Source organism: Uloborus diversus, chromosome 1 (assembly GCF_026930045.1).
Source record: "Uloborus diversus isolate 005 chromosome 1, Udiv.v.3.1, whole genome shotgun sequence".
Lineage (NCBI taxonomy): Eukaryota > Metazoa > Arthropoda > Arachnida > Araneae > Uloboridae > Uloborus > Uloborus diversus.
Window position 1 is genome coordinate 199,240,158 of NC_072731.1, and position 21,369 is coordinate 199,261,526.

Sequence of the window (21,369 nt, forward strand, 5' to 3'; positions counted from 1 at the left end):
AGTCTTCCACCCCTAGTGAATTGCGTAGTTCTGTAGGTGATGACCCTTGGGTCACGAAGCTGAACGACATTCGGCGGCAGCTGGGTACAGTAAGAAGTCATTAAAAATGCTATCAAACGACATAGTATACTCATAAAATCTTTGGCAATGAAATCAGATATTAGAATTGCGGAAACACTGCCCTGTGCGCAAGGATGGCACAAAAAAGAATTTTAATCGGCAAAAAGCTGTATTCATTCTAAATGAGTCTAAATCCATACCAAGTACCGCAATTCGTTAATATACAACAGGAAGATCAAATTCAGTTAAACTTTTTGGTCCGTCTGAATCCAATAGAAGCAACATAAGAATTGAGGATTAATTTATAAAAAGGGAACATATCGATTTTGTAAAAACACATTCGGCTAACAGCAAAATAGTTTTATCATAATTTCTTGGTACATAATTGAGTTCGAAGGCGTAACAGATTATGTCCCAGAGTAAGAAATTTTCATAAAAAACTTAAGGAGCTATCACCATTTTGTGGATACACGTCTTTTTGTTAGAAAAATGAGATAATGTGCCCTTTCGTACAAAAACCTGAATTTTGATAGCCAAAATTTCAAAACCTGGATTTATAACCACCTCATATCTTCATGTCAAAGTACAGGAAGAGATCAGAATATGTTGGACAAAGGCTCCATAAAATCTGTATCAGTCCACCGGTCGGCAGTGAAGGGTAGACCTGAGCAAAGTGCAGCGTCGAAATCGGTTTTCAATGGACGCGACACCGACAAAACCAGAACAGGGTCTCAGTCCCATTCCTTAGCAGACTGATCGGTGCCTTACGCCCATCACTTTCGTGACTGTCCGTAGTCAACCACAGTGGACGGAGGCAAACACATAACAAGGGGTTCTAATGGCACGCGTGTCACGTCGATGTCCGACCTTCGGTGGCTATCTCATGGAGGTTAGAGGATCGTCATCATCAAATCTCTACTGAAACGCTCAAAGATTACAAACTGCTTCTCCGTTAGCTATTAATCTTACGTAGTATTGTACGTACCGTAATAACCAACAGATCAACCTCCCTAAAGGCTGTTATAAAAGTGAGTGTTATTCCCTCCCAAGAACCGCCTCGTTCAATCTCAATTCCCTCGAATGGGAGATTGGTAAAGGAAATGAATAGAAACCTAACAAAAAGTGGTGAAGTAATAATACTCTTACTATTAGCCTTCTATATTATTATTATTAGTTGCAAAACTCTGTCTCGGTTATTCGTTGTGTAACTGTACTGCGTTCACAGAAAAGATATACCACAGAAGTAAAGAAACAGATTAACACAAGGTTCGCTACTTCTATGGGTTTTCTGGGGGATAAAAAAAAGTACATCAATCGTATTCGCATTCGCAATCCGATTGGCTCCAATTCGTTCTTGTCCAAGCCAAAAATTGACGTCACCAAATGGCGCATTTCTTTTGTTGACATCTAGTCCATCTTCCCCGTGAATTTAGATGTTTTTTTTTTATTTTAAATATCTTCTTATATCAAAAGCATACTTTCAATGCATTTCGTAAGAAGTGCAGTAGGGTGCTATTTTAACTACGTTTACTTATAAACTAGTACAATTTAAAATAACTTGGTAGGAGTATGGAAAAATATTGAGGGGGAGGGAAGAATAATGTCAGTTGAGCAGCATAACCCAACATGTGTATGAATGTCATTGAGGCAAAGCAATGCATCGGCTAGCATCTGGGAAAGGAGGGGCATAGCCCCTTAGGCCCTTTACATAAGCCCATTATGTACATATCACCACGTCTCTAATTTCGAAAGATTCGAGGAGGGGGTTTAATGCAAATAGTATCAGAAAACAACACAAACTACGCCCACTTGTATGTATATGCATTAATTTCTCACAGCGAAGGGTAATTGTCCCCCAACCCCCCAAGCCTATAGGACAGGTTAGCGTATCACTGAGAATAACACGTTTCGGACATCTAAAATTTATTTTAAACGTTCTGACCTCAAATTTCGAATTAATTTTGCCTCAAAAACGAACGTCGAGTCTCCACCAAAACTGTTTATATAGCTCAGCAATTCAGATTTTTTGAAACGAATGCTATAATTATAATTTTTTCCCTACCTAGACAGCAGCGGGTTGTACATTAATCAAGGTAGCCAAAGGCAGGTGAGCGTCGCGTGCCATTAACAGGCTAATACGGAGGCCCGGCACCTTTCTGGGCACAGCCTTGTTACCCATTTTGTGCCACAGTAATAAGTAACTATCGGACGTGAACAGACTTCGATATGGCTAGCGGGCTTTCCTTGTTCGAGATTTATATCGCAATCCAAAGATTTTCCGAGCGCGGACATCTGCAGCTGGTACTATCCAAAAATTCAATGAACTATGGTTTTTTTCTTAAAATCTGTTTTTGACTTGTACGCAACCCCTCACTCATTTTAACACAATACGACAATACGGCATCTGATATACAGATCATTTATTATTATAAATGGCCAGCATGTCAAACTCGAGTTCCTTTACCTTCAACCATAGCACAGATTTTTTTTCTCATCATTATTTTTTTACAGATTTGTTTGAGGGATTTGAAGCTAACGTTTATCCTGCAAAAGAAAACGTCATGTGACGGAAGAAAATATACTCTGAGACCCAATAAAATTTTTAGACGTCAAGAAATATGTTCCGAAATTCGAAAAACGATTTCTGTTGATGTTCGCCAAAATTTTAAATTATTTTTTTACCCTTTAAACATTTAAAAATATCGTACAACGACTGAACATATTCTCTGCAATTCAAAAGTATCGTACTAGAAACTAGGGGACTGCCTCCTATAGCAGTATCAGGGTACTGCTCTCTCCTCTTCTCGCCAACCTCCGGAATGCAGACGGGGCGCTCCGATGGGAGGTCACTGTGACATTTCAAAAAATCCTTTTTCAGCAAATTTTATCTGACGATTTAGCAAAATCATCATCATTCAGCAAAATTTGAATTTCTTATTGGTAAAATTATCACAATTCGGCAAATATATCACCATTCGGCAAAATTATCATCATTCGGCAAAATTTGGAGTTCTATTCAGTAATATGAAAATTTTCGCTCTTCCAAAAATTTAATTTCGGGGCGCCCTTAACTATAAAGCGTTCCAGAGGTTGGCGCATTCAACAGATTGTCGCACTCAACAAACATTATTGAAACCTATAAAAATCTTAAGCTGTATTCGGGATCCAACAAAAACATTGTTTTCCAAAACAAAGAGACTGCAGCTACTTATTTATTTATTTATTAAGTATTTTACTTTATTTACAAATCGATAAATTCAAACAGTTCTATAAGACGACTGTATATTTGCAGTAAAGATCGCGCATCCGTTTTAGAAAAAGGCTATCTCAAAAAATGATTGAATCATTTTTGGGAACGATACAAGTTCTCAAAAATTATAGCAACCAAATTTCTGGAGAAAAAGCAGGTTTGATTTTCTTTAAGATTCATACACTGTCATTAAAGACTCTTTTGTGCCAGATTTTAGTAAATTAGGTTACAATATTTGACCGAGACGACCAATATTTTTTTTTTAAGGGTACAATGTAACAAATTTTTCATGTTGCACATCGGAAATAAAAATTTGTTGAATTGTATTAAAAAAAATCACTTCTCTTTCATCGAACATCTGAATTGCTCAATTAACAGAGCTAAAAATTACTCTCAACCTAGTCCCGGCCCATTCAGAGATAAGGCTTGGTACTGCACAGTTTTTCTGTATCATTTCACGGACAATTAACCACGCCTATCGTGGTACATTTAATGAAGTAAAAAAATTGCAACCATTCATTACAACAGTCACCATCTCTTTCAAGAGACAACTCGCATTGTTCGGGCATGTTATTATTTCATGGATGTTTAACCATCGAGAGTGAAAGTTTACTCTCTAACTCATTGTTTACATCTTATTTACACAAAACCTCGCCAAATAGCCAAATGAAAGTGACAGACAATAAGCAAAAAGCGAAAGTAATTGAATCGCAGACGTGAGGGGAAACTCGAAAATATGGTCCTCCAATTAACGATTCAAAAACCGGTCAGTTCGCTTTTGGCGACTGAAAGTACGGGGAAATATTCAAGCTATGCTGAATTGCTCAGTTTTTGGCAATGTAATTAATTCATTCCTGTACTTCAAAAGAATGTCGATTTTTTTTTTTAAATTTCGCCGCTCTTTGATTTGCTGATAGATAGATCACACGGACTTGTCATTTGGAGCCCCCCTAACCCACCGTCAGGTGGGGGCAATTCCTCCCCACCCGGCTTAAACAATCAATGTACGTAAGCGTGCTTTTTATTGTTTTTCAATTTTAATAGATATTGAGCAAATATATACCCTCCACCCCCAACCCCCCACCCCCTGGAAAGTTTTGAAATGACTAGCCCTGGGTGAGTACGTATTCATATATTGATTGATGAGGTAGATAGCTAAGTCCGAGAGAAAATCCCGAACCTATGCGACAAATATGGTTGCATCGGGGGCAAGAGAGGGTACGGGTCCAAGGGTGACAGCAGATTTTTTTCAGAGTGATAAAAACAATAAAAATAACAATAAAATGAAAAAAAAATCTGCAACTATCATTTAATTTTAACTATTCTTCTTGAATAACTACTCCGGTTATGCAAGGATTTAATTCTTGATAAATATTTATTTTTATTTCCTTCTCTCTAAGTTTTTCAACTATTTTTTATTTCTTTCTTTTCTTTTTTCTTTTTTTGGGCATCATCTCCACCAGGAAGTACATAATAAAATTTAATTTCTCCTCGCACTTACCACAACATTTAACTTTTTTTTTTTTAACTTTTCCAATCTCTTTTGATTAGTGAGATAAACAGCATTTATAAGTAAATAAATAAATAAAAATATATTTCTGAAACAATTCCAATAATAAATGTTCGAGTTTGCCCATTAACAATGTTAATTTCCTATATATTACATCATATTTTCAGGTGCCACCAGTTTTATGGTAAGTTCAACTCCATTCTTTATTTCATTTTGGTTCCCTTCGGGAAAGACATTCTTCCTTAAATACATCAAGTGTAATCTTTTATTTATGGTTTCTCCATTTTCACAAATTCTTAGCTAATTTCAACCGACAATATATAACCGCACTTACCATTTTGAGGTCACGAAACAGAAACACTGCGAAAAGTGGATATAAATGGCTTTATTTGGAGGAATATGAATAAAACGTACGGTTTGATACGAGGTAGAAATATCATGCCTTGCTCTGGAAAAGTCAATGTGGAAGACATACATAAAACATAATCAGCAAACGATGTTCCCTATGTTTAAAACATTTTCGTCATTAGACGCAGGTGTTTTAGCTTCCGGAGGTACCGTTTTAGGTAGGACAGGGAGGCTGTGGAAAATAAATGGAATCTCAGCCGGGTTGAGCTGATTTTATAGATGAGCGGGAATACATTCGAACCTTACTTGAACAAAATGCTCAAGAGAACGAAAAACAAAAGTTTCAGAAAGATCTACAAGCTAAACATTTTTCTTGACAGAAACGATATAGTCGTCGTCGCCAAAACCAAAGTCTGCATGTTTGTTACGTAGTAGTTTCTTATTCACATAGCTGTCTCGAGACGCATAACAGGTAATTTTTTAAATACAATGTAGAAAAAGCATTTAACCTTCCAAAGAAACTACAGGTATTTTCCAAAAACATTATAATAGAGTTTCTAAACGGCAATATTAGAGCCACTGGTGCCAGGGGTGTTAACAGAAACCGGTTCGATAGTTCGGGAAAAAAATCCCATCAGAGTTAGTTCCGAATGGTTTTGAATTGCTTCAAATTCTGAATGCTTTTATTTATTTACTAGCTATGTCAAGTGACGCGTGTTCAACGATCAGGCTTCAATTAGAAAAACAAAATACTGTAAAATTTCCCGTCAAAATAATCATTCTTAAAGATAGAAAAAGGCAATTCAAAAACTCCCGAAGGAATTAAATGCCACCATAAATACAACTAAAATCTTCGATTATCTTCTGCTGGCAGAACAAAAAAAAAAAGGAAGATAAATCGCCCAATAATAATCAAAAGGGGAACATTTTATTTTTGTCACAGTCGAGAAAAAAAAAGTGGCGACCTTCTGAATGCTTTTATTCACGCTAATTTAAAATGAGATCGCGTAAACGATAATTTTCCGACATGAAATTCTGTTCCATTAAGGCTTAAAAATGCTTTTAAATTTTTCCCCGGTGATTTTAAAGCTTTGGTTTTTCTTTTCTTTTTTTTTTTTTTTCATTCGGAGAAATTAAATCATTTTCAGGGGTATTTTTCGCGGGCTTTCAAATGGCGCTAAATTTGAATTGATCGGATAATTATTTCGGGTAGAAAAAGATCCATTTAATGCCATTTTCGGATCTTAAAATTAAAATTCGAACGGTTCGGTTCTTTTTTGGCTTTCGAAAACCCCCCTACGTTCCTTCTCGGTGTCCAAGTACCTCCCTGCCAAATTTGGTCCAGATCCGATGTAAACTGAATACGTACATACACATATACACACATACATTCTTTGTTTTATTTAAAAAGATACACATATATTCTTTGTTTTACTTATATAGACTTTCCAAAGGACATTCAAATCCTTTTGCTTTTGGAATTTTAATTTTGCTGATAAGTACAGTGCTGAGAAAATTTTGCTTCCTAGCTATCCCGTACATCTCAATCCATTTGCACAAATGATACATTTCTCCGCATAACTTTGTACTTCATTCCCGCAATTTCAAACTTTGGTTTTTAATTGCGACATATCGAGCATAAGGGACTTTTATGTAAAGTTTCCGTAACTTTTTTTTTATACTTGAAAAATAATGATTTGTCATTTGAGGTAGTGAGAAACAAAAGGATTAAGTGGACGTTTTGAAGTTTCGAGTAAAACGCGTTTAAAGATAACATCCCAGGTAAGGCTTTCATTGAAATTTTTTTTCTAAATCCATGCTGTATAGCAGCAGCTACCAGGACCATTAGTACCATCTCTTGCCCCAAGACAGAGGAGAGGTTCACTTACCATATGTACTGGTTATCTCCCAATTTTTAATTTTGCCACTTACATCCCTTTGCTTCTCACTGCCCAATTTGTGATTGTTGCAGTTACAAAATACAAGTAGACAGTTCAGAAAGTTGATACATGATAGCAGGGTTGCGGAGTCAAGAGTCGGTTTCGGACTGATTTTGATGTTAAGGAGCCGGAATCCGGAGTCGAAGGTTTAAAATTCCAAGATTCGAAGTCGTTAATTTTCCCGCTAAGTCCAAAACTCTGCCAGTAGTTGCAGAACAGAAGTCGGCTTTGGACTGATTTTGGGTAAAAGAGTCGGAGTCGAAGGTTCTAAAATTCTCGGAGTCGGAGCCGGATCGATCACTTTCTCTCCAACTCCGCAGCTTTGCCTCATACTATGATACATAACGATTCCTTATGCTAGAATATGTCACAATTAAAATCCAAAGTTTAAAATTTCAGAAGTCAAGTGCAAATACATGCGGAAAAATGGCGAATCCGTGCAAATGGGTTGAGCAAGGATGGAACAATGAATGCTTCAGTACTGCGTTCGAATGATAATGGTAATCGTGTATGTTTTCTTCGTTAGAAAAACTCTAGTATTTCAAATAGGATTTTATTTTTTAACCAAAGACCGGAACATTAAAATAACAAAAAAAAGAAAAAGTAGGGCGTTCTTCAAACGGATTCTCCGGAAAAGTCATAACCTCATTAAGCACCATAGTGAAATTGGTAACGCTCATATTCAAAACCTGAAGTTGGTACGGTGAGAAGCAATTTAATGGGCGTCATTTTGAAGTGTTCCAGGCTGGAGTCAAGCTAGAAGCCTTCGAGTATAAATTACCGTTCATATAACTTCCAACGCAGTTCTTGGATAAATAAATACCTTCACTCTATGAAAACCTTGGGAACCCTGGCATTAGAGAGACCTTTTATGAAATTCCAAGTACTAGAAACAACTCACCATATTATCAGTGGACCAAACAAAGAGCGAGAAGGGTTTCGCAGCTTATTATGTGGTAGGTAGATCGTGGTCATTGAAAAAAAAGGAGGAGGAATTTGGTGGATTTCCAAGTGTCAGAAGTTGCTCTGAGGTTTGATGGATCGGTGTGATTTCTTGATGAACCTATCATTTTGCACGAATAGGGGACCTGAATTGCTGAGAATTCAAGGATTTTCTTTCGTCGATTCCTTGAATTCTAAATGACCATCTCGCCCCACTGTACATGCAGCAGAAGGATAAAGCTTTGTGGCAAATTAGTACGTAGATCGCAGTTAGCTAACCTTCGAACTTTGGCATTTTCATGGTACCGATCTCATAAGTTGCTTCCTAATTCATGCAATTTATGAGAATCTGGCCTTGATAGGACTGATTATCAAGACACGTATTAACTTAAAGGCGTTTCTTCCCTCTCTATACTTTTTGCCAATTCCGATTTAAATGAATTTATACTGAATGTTTTTTCCCCCCAGTTAGCTAGAGTTGGTTGCTAACTTTCAGAGAACGGGATATTTCTGCGTCCCAACACAATGTGCGGGGACAACGGGACAAGCTGCCTGGAAACGGGACTGTCCCATACAAAACGGGAGATATGGTCACCTTTGCAATAATTGTCTTCAGCAATGAGTCTTGAGCGAATTGATTTGCGAATTAGAATAAAATTGTATTCAGCAATGAGTCTTGATCGAAACTGAACCCGTTATAACAAACAAAGACGCGTTTGGAGATTCCCAGTTCTACGATGGTCATCATTCGTGGTCATTGCGACAGCCCAGTATGAGACAAGGCCTTCTGTACCAGTCGTCTCAGCGTCCCCTATTCGCAGCTAAGTTCTTCCAATTCTTTGATTTAAGGACAATACAATCCTCTTGCACAGCATCCACCGAGCGCAGCTTTGGCCTTCCACGTCTTCTAGTAGAATATGATTTGGCCATGAAAATAATTAAGGCGGATAACGCGGCAGACCCAATTTGAACGGCTAATTGTAATACTGAGGACAGCATCAGTTTGCTTAAATAACTTGCACAGTTCATTATTGCTTCTTCTATATACGCCAGATTCCATTTTCCTGAATTCCTCCAAAGATGGTACTGCAATGTTATATTGATTGAATTATTAAGGCGGATTACACTACGTAATATAATTCAGTCAATATACCATCAGGGCCGCGCCAAGCCTGATCGGCGCCGTCGTGAAAATGTCTTTTGAGCGCCTTTATGCTCTGGTGTTCGGGGAAAATATAGTTAAAACGTGGAAAGAGGTTTTGTAAACAAATATATAATGGAAAAAAATCCGTTTGGCATTTAATTTATTAAAAATAATAATGTGTGAATATTTCATTTTGGAATATGGTGTACGTTTTTACTTCATATCTCGAAATTATTTCGAGTTCAGCAGCTCCTCTGATATGCTAATAATGCATTTTGGAAAAGGAAAATGTTTGAAATATCAAAGTTCTCGCCACTGTGAGCATCTATATAATCTCTAAGTAATAAATAACTAATAAAACAGTTATGCCTGTCAAAATATGACAACAAGAGCAGTGGCGCAACTAGAAAATAGTTTTAGGGGGTGGGGAGAGGGAGGGGCACATTGAAAAAAAAATCTCTTTTAAATTTTTTGAAATTTGTAGTTTTAAAACGCAATTATAGATGGTCTTTGTTATGAGGAAGAACGGTACAAGGGGCTTCGCGGAATAGGCCATATTTATTGACGTTAGAATAAGAGATGGAACTCTGGGATTCTACCCGATTTCTTTTTTTTTTTTTTGTAAAACAGATAGAAAAATCAATTTTTCCTCTCCCCTCTAAATTTTTTGAAATTGAGCTTCCAAAAACGCAATTGTAGACAACTTTGAAGATTTTTACGTGAAGGAGATTTTGGAGCTCCCTTTTGGAAAATTTTTAAAAATTAAAGTCCTAAAAACTTAAGCAATATTCTAGATACAGTCGGACCCCAATTTAACGAATTGATCGCGACCAACGTTTTATACGTTAAATCGGGGTTATTCGTAAAATCGGGGAGTGAAAAAAAAATTAAAAAAACTGCACCTACCTTATCTAAAGCCCCTATAAGCAATTGCACAAAAATATCCATAATTAGAAAGTGTACACTTTTTATTTAGTATTTTACAACTAACTCGTTAACGACTCCCGAGTTAATTTGAAATTTTAAACTACTTTGTAATTGATGTTCGAGAATTTCCTTGATACTTGACTCGAAATAGTACTCTTTCGACTTTATGGAGAGAAGAAAATACTGTACAACTTGCAGCCTACTGCATGAGATATGCTTTTACAGTTTCCAGGTTATGTAAAGCATTTGAAAAGTAACAGTTTTTATGGGAGTTTCATCATCGCCTTATGCATTAGAATCGCTCTTCATTGGTTGCCCCCTCGCCCATTAAAAATGGCTGATTCCAAGAAAAGTCTTTTTTCTGCTTCGGACAAGATGGATGTATCAATTGCAAAACAATCTAATATTTTTCATATAACGCAAATTAACAAAAAAAAAACTGGTAAAATAATTCGTTAATTCGGGGTTTATTATTCTGCAAATAGGGGTTTTTGCTTTCATTTTAGTCGGCAAAAAATAAAAATTCGCTAAATCGTGAAATTCCTTAAATAGAGGATCGTTAAATCGAGGTCCGACTGTATTGGAAGAAGAAGTTCAGAGGCTATTTCACTTAAATTTTACGTAAGTCATGTTTTAAAAACCTATATATTAACGATATTAAAGGAAGGCGGTTCGGACTCCCTTGCCCGAATGTTTTCTGAAATTGAAGTCTTAAAAACGTGATTATAAGACCATATTTGGTAACATTAGGGTCGGCAATCTTTCGAAATTGAAGTTCCAAAAACGCAGTTTTATGTGATTTTCGAACGCAGTTTCAAGCGATATTGTTTGGTATTCGACGACTTTCCCCGGAAATTTTGCGAAATTGAATTTTTGGAAATGAAATTTGAGATGCTTCGTAATGCTTTTGATGGCGGCGGGAGAAGAAGAGAATCGGAGTAGTAGCATTTTGAAGACAATCTCACTTTTAAACGAATTAGAAAAAAGAAAAGTAATAAGGAAAAAAGAAAAGAAATAAGACAGAGGGCGGAGTAGCTGAACAATTAGCTGTAACTACTGAAAATTTTTAATTCAAAGATTTCTCATTGAAAGAAACGTAAGTTTTTCTCCAATATCATTATTTTTTTCTTATCAAAATCACTTTGTTTTCCGAAGACACGTTTTTTTTTTTCCTCTTCAATAATAAGGAATATTTTTGAAAAACATTCAACAGCATTCTGGAGTTGCATAAATAATAATACATACAACGTATTCACTGCAAGAACCAAAATGGGGAATAGCAAATTTCTTTTGTATCATATGCACAACTTTGTGAAATTATAGAAATGCCAAAATAGCATTCACGGCTCCACATATGAAGAAAAATGCTCATTTATGCATAAATTAGCATCATTTGCTTTCAGTGTAAAGGATTGCGCTTTTGAATAGCATGTTTGGACACAACAAGGCAATATTTTTCCTCTTAGAAAGGCAGCGAGGAGGGTTGCTTGTTTTAATGAGCAGTATAATTTCACCATCGCTATTAGATATAATGAAAAGTTCAATTATTATTAGTATTATTATTTTTTTTTTTTGATTGGAGATTTTTTTCCACTCATTTGGGGCATTTTTGATTGGTAGAGATCGGCGCCTTTTCGACTCTGGCGCCGTCGTGCGCCGCACGACCTTGCACATAGCGACGGCGCGGTCCTGTATACCATCGCCGTACCATCTTTGGAGGAATTCATTGTTTGACAACCAAAGTTATGTTATGTGGTGCCATTGTATTTGCAATTGCCTGACGTCGGTGACACCCTTACTTACAGCATGGTAGTACATCGGCGAAGTAAGTACAACACCGGTTGTTTTATTGCCCTTCCTCGAACCACTAGGTTTATTACAATTTAACAGGATAATGATCAGCTGCACATGGCTAGCGTTTCTATTGCTTGTCTTAGTGATTCTCCAATATTTTCGTGGCTTGAGTGATCGCCAAATCTTTCTCCAATTAAACAAATCAGAGCTTTGACTGGCGACGGGCTTCCGATGATCTCTTGATAGCGCCGATACTTATATGTTGCTAGGTTTGTAACAAGTGATCCTATTTCAGGACATCCGCCAACTCTAGGTCCGACCAGCGACAGGAAATGTCAACCTAGTCGGAAGCTAGGGGCTCGACTCTTGAGAGGAGCCCGGCTCGGAATTGAAATTAAACAAGTTATATAAATTTAATAAGTTTAATGGGGGGGGGGGGTCTGAAAGCCAAACTAACAAGGGGCCACCCACCGTGGCTCTTTCCAGCTCTGACCAACTCTATAAATCAGTGCTCAGCCAGATACCCTGCATAAGGCATTCCATTCCTACGGCAATGTTAACATTTAACTGTCTGTACAAGTAATATATCTCGAGCTTAATTTACATGGGAGCTTCACGGAAGCTCAGTTCTCGCACTTCTTTTCAGTATAATGTGAATTTTCTCGATATCGGCGGAATTCATGTTATTTACTCATTAAAATAAGTTCTGAAGACTGTAGGGCTTATTTTGTTAAAATTTAACCCTGAATTCATCGCTATTCGCCTTTGTCAGATTTTGGACAGTTCCTTCTTTATACGATATTTTGAACTGTACTACCTCTAATTTAAAAATTTAGAAGGTTTTTATTAGGAATTTAATAAGCTATTGTTTTCAAAGTTATCGACTATTTTCAGAAATGTTATTTATTTGATAGCAAAATAGGATGAAAGGCTAAAGTAATAATAATAATCAAAATAAATATAAAAAAATTTGTCAATCATTTTGTTAAGCATACCTCCAAAAATTACTCAAAATGACGTTTAAAGCGTTAGAGCGATGCTCATTCGAAAAACTAGTTGTTCAAATAGAACAACGCTATTATTTGAAATAAGAAATCTCCAAAGTTAAAGAAATAAAAGATCAAAGTCTACCGATTTTAATTATTATCTGTGAACAAAGTGTCGCAATCATGCTTTTGTGTTGGTTAGGTAAGAGTTTGATTCAGAATTTTTGAAAAGTGGTTTCGGAATTCACCTGGCGGCATTGCGTATGACTTACATATTTCATCAGTTATTGACCTTGACTGAAACGATTTTGTAGCGATGGTAGTGAAAAGCTTTGATTTTCGTATTTGCAATTTAGTTACGCAATTTAAATCCGGTGGAATATTTTACACATTATTTCATAAGAGCATTAGTTCTCTTCAAAAATCATTTGAAAAAAAAAAAAACTTCTTTAGTTTTAAACCGACAAGGTTATGATACGATAATTGTTGTGACGGTTCGAGTTTATGGTAAAGTCATAAGCAGAGATCGGAAAAAAAATTGTAAAATCTTAGGAGCCAGGAAAACATTTTAGGCGCTAGTCAAATTATTTCTCACAGTTTATAGGAAAATTCGGTGCACCATATAGCTTTTGAATGATTCTTGCTCTGAAAAACTTATTGCTAAAGTATTTTTTAAATAGCTGGGCGAACTGACGCCCAGAATCTGGTGGACCACTAGCAATTATCATAGAACAAAATCACAAAAAAAACATGTATTAACTAACTTAATAGTTTTTCTTTGTAAACAAAAACGGGGTAATTTTAGTATTTATTAAAACAACCTTGTCATATTTTTCTTATTTTCTAAGTTCAGACAATTGTTGATTTACAAAAAAAAAAAAAATGTGCTCTTTTTTATACATTTGGTACATACCTGTACCTGATATTCCTCAAAGTATAATAAACTGAATTACAAAAGAAAAAAAAAGAAAACTTTGAAATCTGAGATAAAACTTTTTTTCTATTATTATTTGAGATTACAGTTAAAACGTATCTTTCGTACATATATTTCAAAACAAAGATTTTAGAGCTTTTTTTTTTTTTTTTTTTTGAAAATTTATCTGCTGTTCATCGCAAAATGGTGCGTGGACCAGCCATGTCACAGAATTTTTCACTATAGCCGACAAACTCTGAAAAATAATTTGTCATGTGTGTTACCTCAATTTTGTCGGACTGAAAATAAATATTTGAAGATATGAATGATTAATTCTATAACTTAAATAATCATCTATCCTTTTTTCCAAAGTACAAATAATCGTTCAATTTTTTAAAGGAAAAATATTAATTAGAAACAATCCTCTAAAGTCTAAAACAATTCCAGCCATAATTGAAAAAAGTTAATACTCATTAAAAAGAAAGGAACAAAAATATTTTTTTCTTTAACTGTACATGAATGTGCAAATAAAAAATTGTCCTCCCTTGAAGTTAGCAAACGATTTCAAAATAAATAATCATCTATCCCACTTCCTGATGTATGAAAAATCATTTGATTTCTCTTCTTTTAGTCTTATTTATCAAAGCGATTCGTGTCACAATCGAAAAAAGTTAATTATCAAAACAACGAAAGGAACAAAAATGTCTTTTTTAATTTGACATGAATGTGCAAACAAAAGGGTTCTTCCTGAGACCATGCTCTACCTCATTCATTCAAAGAATAGAAATAAAGTTTTCTTGTTTTTGCTTCAAAACTAGCAGTTCTTAAAAAACTTTAAAAATAATTACTAGGGGGCACCCGGGTTTGAACCGGGGACCTCTCGATCTGCAGTCGAATGCTCTACCACTGAGCTATACCCCCGCGGAAACGAAAGGGAGAAAAGTGAGTTCGTTTTCAATTTCATTTTCACCCACGCTTCACCCATAGTAAGAAATACATGCAGGGAAGCTAACTAGCTGGTGAAATAATGATCATTCTGAGATTCCTTTTTTTTTCGTTCCGTTCTGAACGATTTAAACTTAAATACTCTCTCTCTGAGGTAAATGATGGGGGCAGTAATTTTCATTAGGCATTTTGAAAATTAAAATTAAAAATATATATATAATTTAAAAAATAATGATTTTTTGTCATAAATTATTTTTTATTATTATTATCATTAATAATAACAATAATTATTAGTATTTTCTGAAAACTGAAGAATAATAATTTTATATTGAAAAAGAATTAAAAAATACTACTAACAAGAACTGAAGTAATATTAATAATAACAATAACTAATAATAGCGAATAACTATAATAGCAATAAACAGTAAATATTTATAATAATAATAATGAGTTATTATACAAATAAATAATTACTATTATTGGCAGGACAAATGAGGCAGTGAGAAGCTGAAAAACAAAGGGATGTAAGTGGCAAAATTAAAAATTTGGAGATAACCAGTACAAATAGAAGGGGAAACTCTTCTCTGTTTTGGGGCAAGAGATAGTACTAGTAGCGCTGGTAGGTGCTGCTGTATAGCATGATTTAGAAAAAAAATTCAATGAAAGCCTACCTAGGACGTTATCTTTAAACGCGTTTTACTCAAAAAACTGGAAAATGTCCACTTACATCCCTTTGTTTCTCGCTGCATCAAATGACAACAACAAAAAACGTAAGTTAACGTAATACAAGTAAGTGTGGATTGTAAGATGCGGCTTGGCATTTTGCATGAGGTTAATTTACTGCCGAAACTCCAAACTTTTTCATCATGATTCTGTTTCCCAAACAAAACTAAAGAAAAAGGGTAAAAAATTTAAAAAATGCAGTGTTTTAATAGCTTAACAATATATACTAAAAAAAGAGTCAAATTTTTTAATTTTGCCCTCTTCAATTTATTTATTTATTTATTACTGGTTTTTTTTTTATTTGTCAACTGCGCATCTCTTTTATACAGTGAACTCTCAATAACTCGAAGCCGCGAGAAACCGGCTAAAACCGTCGAGTTATTCGCAGTTCGAGCTATGGGAATTTCCCACTGCCATCTCATGAGTTGGGACTAGAATTGCGACATCGATGGCAAAACATCGATGTTAGAAATTAAAACATCGATGGTATTGATACATCGACCAAAAAACATCGATGTTTTAAAACATCGATTTTATCAATGTATAACATACATTTTTGTATATACTACAGTAATTTAAGCAATACAAAAGAATACGTATCCGACGAATATATTGAAAATACTGAACCTCAAATCATGAATATAATTTACTAAGAATAATTTCGCAACATCTTGGTATTATAGTAGGGCAAAAATTGATAATAAGACAAGCACCGATTAATACAACTAGTTATAGTAATAAGGAAATATTTTCAAATTGAATGAAACTAAACGTAAATTTACATCAAAAAAGAATCTAAGAAAAATGTATCATAGCACTTACCATCAGTTGAATGATGAAAAAAAGTTGTGCTAATTATTTTTGAAATACAAAATTAATTCTAACGATTATTTTTAAGAGCAAGAAATATGTGTTGTACTGTTAGTTAATAATTAAACACAAATTGTAAGTAATAGAGGGACGACTTGTTGGGGGAAGTAGATAAGTAACCCCAAATATTGGCGTTGACAGTTGGAGAAAAAGTTTGTTTAATTTGTCCCCTAGAAGCGCATTTCTCTTTTCGCAGACTATCACACCAGTCAGAGAAACATCTTTTTCCGATGGAACAGAAATTGCCATCACTATCAAATACTTTAAAGCAACTTTTACCAACTCTCTCTTACCAGTTATAATTTTCACCCTAGTAACGCATAGGATATCCCTTTAGTTTAAGAACTGGGGCCTTGAAACAGACTGCAAGTTCTGGCAACAGACTACCAGTGTTAGGTTCTTCCAATACCTTTGACCTTTTCCTCACTCTCTAGTTAATCTTTTATTATCTTGTAGTGATCTTCCCAAAAATCATCCTCTACACAGAAATATTGATCTAATAAAATAGGTGCAAAAAATGATTTTTTTTTTTTTTTTGGCAACTCCATAAGTAAACTTAATTGCCTATCGAGAAAATTGGAGCAAATTTTATGATAATTTTCAATTAAAATGCAAAAACATCGACATCGAAAAAACATCGAAACCAAAACATCGATGGTTCAAAAAACATCGGAAGATAAACATCGATGTTTCAACAAAAACATCGAAGTTTCCAAAACATTGACATCGATGTCGCACCCCTAGTTGGGACCATAGAAAACTTCGAGACAAAGGAATTTTCAAACTATGAGGCTTCCGAATTATCGAGAATTGACTGTATTTTCAACGGTATCAGCTGTCAGTGTTTTTTTTTTTTTTTTTTTTTTTTTAATTCTTCTGCAGTAAACCATTCATACTATTTACTTAAAGACAATGCTTTGCAATCTGGCAACAATCTGACCAGCTTCAAAATGAAATGTTTCAAGTGGATTCAATCGTCCACGACGCTTCGAGAAACCTACTTGAGTTAAAAATAAAAGAAATGAATGAATAAAAGATATGTCCTTTGCACAAAAATGACAATAAAAGTTGCTTGCGATTACCAATTTGGAAAATTCATCCAAATACCTACGTTTAAAAACTAAACGACCAGAAAGAAGAAAATTGAAAATGGCTTAATTATTCAAAATTAAATCTTCCCGCTCTCTTACTCTGAATACCATTTTCGCAGTGAACTCTTGTATAAAGTGATCAGACTTATCGCTTTTGGGCAAGCAGCAATTCCGCCTTGTGTCTCTCAATTCCGAATGCCCCGCCAAAAAAATTTTCCAACTTTTTTGAGGATTCATAGTCAAAAATAATAACGACATTGAAGTCATTAAAGCAGGACAAAGGGGAATGCATAAAAAAGGTATCGAATATGGCTTCAGCTTTCTAAAAACTAAAGCAGCACTTGTGCGAACATTTTCTGTGGAGAATAAATTTTGAACATCCGAAAAATATCAACAATCAAGAAAAACTTGAAAATCCTGGTTTATAACCAATATTAACACCAAACTTTTCGCATTCATGCAGGGGACTTTTTACGTTTTTCGTGAGGCAATAAAGATTAAAATTTCTTCCAACTATTGCTCTTGAAAATTGCTTCCAACGGTAAGTAATGGTTGACACCCGAGTTGGCACACTAAAAATAATTTGTTGCTTGCTGTAAGATTCTGATATGGATCCATTGAGTTAGTTTTCTACTTAAATAATTTTTGGGGTGAATTTGAGTTAGTCAAGTATGCAAGTTGAGATTTCTCTTATCGATGCTCTGCTACATGGCCCCCAAGCGAGGGGAGCTAATGAAGCCCGCGGCCCGGGAACAAAATGGGCCCGGTATTTTGATTTGGCAAGGGGTCCATAAATGACTGTAGGGCTCATGCCTAACTTTCGTTTTCTTAATGCGTATTAATTTTATCTTTGACTGCTTTTTGTGTTTTAGCGACATTTTTGCATCACAGTATAAAGCCCTCTTAGACATGAGGCAGTGAGAAGCAAAGGGATGCAAATGTCAAAATTACAATTTTGAAGGTAACCAATACAAATGGTAGGTGAACTTCTCCTCTGTTTCGGGGAAAGAAATTATACCAGTAGTCCTAGTAGGCGCTAACTATAAAGCATGATTTAGAAGGAAAAAAAATCAATGAAAGCCCATCAAGGGCCGGAACTTTAAACACGTTTTACTCAAAAATTGAAAATGTCCCTTTACATCGCTTTGCTTCTCAATGCCTCATATGCTTTTTTTTTTAAATTTCTTTCCAGGAAAGCAAGCTATAAAGTAGAAGTCCAAATAGCAACGTCAACTTATTAATGGCTTTCATGTTTGTCAGCAAAAAGACATGTTTAAACTCGATTTCCTTCCCAACCCGGACATAATTCCGGGGCAGCCCGGAACGCTCCCATTCTTTAACAGTGGCACATCCTAGCGTGAAGCGAAAAAGGGGGGGGGGCGGGAATGAGCCCCTCGTGTTGCGCAAAATTCGAACTTTCATCCCGATCCTTTTGTTCTTCCGTGGCTTAACGACTTAGCAGAAAAGTGCGCAGGTGCCGGATTCAGTGAATCGGCAGCTGGCCATTCCGGGCGACACGCGAACGGCGGCTGAACACACACCTGTCCTCTCGCCACGCCGAGAGTTTAGAGAGAGTTAGTTCTTTGCAGGTACCTCCTACGGAGAGATGGGGAAACTCTTGTGTTCCGCGTTGGAAAATAATTGGGACGTCTCGACTAAAGATATGGTTTGGATTAGAGTTTTGAGCAGGACTCTAGGAAAACGAAAAATCTTATTCGCAGATTATTATCTTTAAAGTAATAATCCTTAAAGACGCTCAGGTGAAGTGAGTGGATTTCGGGGAATAAAATTTGTGAAGCATAGCAAAAACACCTCCTCTCCCTTCCCCCTCCCTTCTACGCATAAAGAATATTTTTTTAAAAAAATAATAATAAAGAATACTTAAGTCAGAAATAAAATGCTTACCTTCGTCCTAAAACATTGAGATAAAACCAATGTCATTAAGCACAAATTTATAAATATATTTCGTACACGTATTTTGAGGCTGCAAAAAACATCAGTGTCAATGCCAAAAAAAAAAAAGGTTTCTAGACGCTAAAAAGCAGTTAAATTTTGCTGTTGCTGCTTAAGGTTCGTAAGCTCAAAATGTTTTTGCAATGAAGAGGTTCCTCAGCAACCCAAAAACAGAGTAATATACAAATGATTACACACACATGCATTTGCACATAGTTCAGTACTAGTTTTTTAGAAAACAGACGAAAATGGAAGTTAAAGTTTGGCTCTGATAAAATAACTTTCGGTGCATTAAGGATTAAATGATTTCATTTGTTAAAATCGGACTGACTAAAGCCGGTTTGCTTCGGCAACAAAGACTATTGGTGTCGTGCCAATATTCTAAGTTCGCCAAACATGAGTTCGTCCAACGTCAAGCGTCTTACTATCAGAGTCAGACTTGGCGTGTGCGTTGTTGACTCGGTGTGCGGTTATCGTTAGGAAACTGGAGGTTACAATGAATTTCTTTTTTGTCGCGGCTAGCTAGCGTTATTACTGTGCTTCAATTACAACCTCATCATTGCGCCAATTGTTTCCAGGTTTCTAAATTCGTGTGAAAAAGTTAGGCGCCATTGGTATCTAGGCTTTTTGTTTCAGTTGGCAAAATGCTCTGCTCAGGTGTAATTTTAAAATAGCTTTAGCAAAGTTTGCTCCAGAAATATAAAGCTAGTAAAATGTGACGACTGGGAGTAAAATTACGATCGTCAACTTATTTTTATTGAAATGTTAGAAGTCAAAAATAGCGACCGCAAGTTAAATGGAAGTCGTCGGACAGAAATTTTTAGTAGCAAAATGCGACTAATAACAGCCTATTTCGCACCCTGACTGATTATTTTTCTGTCTTTATTTGATTAGTCATCCAAGAGTTTGGTGCTGAGACATAGTTCTACATATTAAAGCAGTTCAAATAAACATTCCTGAAACAAAGGGGGAAATATTTTCGAATTTTGAAACAGTATTTTGTTGTATATATCTGGGATCGAAAAAATATTTGCTTTGGCAATTTATTGAGAACATGAAGATTAAAAAAACTAGCAAAACATAGCACGATATTTACCTAACCTCCTTTCGTCCTGCATGCTTTCGTGTCCAATTGCATTTCGATCATGCGATTGCTTCTTTGTAGCTACTTATTCATTTGTTTTGTCTTTCATTCCAAAACAATTTCAAAATTTGAAAAATTTATCAAGATACTACGATATTTGAAAATGTCAAACTTATGTTTTTTACTCTCATAGAATGAAGTAAAAAATATACCTTTCGCAATTTATTTATCCTTGATATTTTTCGAACATTTATGACACCTAGACAGAGGCTCCACATTAGCAGAAAATCAACAGAAACCAAAGGCAGAAATGGAAAAATCTTACCTGGTCCTTCAGTTTTTTTGAGGCGTAAAAGTGGCGTAATCAAGTGCCGAAAAATGTTACACTTTTTCTGTTTCTGACAGCGTTTTATGTTATCTAATAATCAATAGAAGTTCTCCGTCAAATGAAGACAAGATTGTAAAAGTGCTGTAAGAGACGAGTTATTTTTTATACATTTGTAACCTTTTCAAAAGTTCTTCAAATAGTGAAATTCCAGAGGAAAAAAATTAACTACATCAAATTAATTAAAACAAAAAATGATTTTACAATTTTAAACTTAGGAGGAAAAAACATAGTCTTTTCCCCCTCTTTTTTTAGATATATATTGTGTAAATAATGTGAATGAACAACTACTGGGTCAAAATAAACAACTCTTGCGATTTTAGGGAAAAAAATACCTGTCCGTATAATTTTTTTCAAGTAGCAAGCTATTAAAATTTTAAAAACTCATCTTTAATGAGTTATTTTATTCATTAAAACTTTAAGATAGCCTTTGTTTTTAAATGTTTCAGTTCATGTAATTTTATCGTTAAAAAATGTTCCGTTAGTTTTTTTCGATTAGGCTGT

The 21,369-nt window shown here is 35.3% G+C and overlaps 1 long non-coding RNA gene and 1 other non-coding gene across 2 annotated transcripts in view; both read right to left on the reverse strand.

The window, feature by feature from the left end:
* LOC129234113 (uncharacterized) overlaps window positions 1-20,924 on the reverse strand; it is a 98,455-nt gene extending 77,531 nt beyond the window's left edge. Inside the window, exon 1 of the long non-coding RNA XR_008581528.1 lies at window positions 20,806-20,924. This is a non-coding gene — a long non-coding RNA (uncharacterized LOC129234113). The remainder of the gene's footprint in view (window positions 1-20,805) is intronic.
* On the reverse strand, window positions 14,664-14,735 carry Trnac-gca (transfer RNA cysteine (anticodon GCA)). The gene has a single exon. It is a non-coding gene; the product is annotated as a tRNA-Cys (tRNA).
* Window positions 20,925-21,369: the final 445 nt, after the last annotated feature.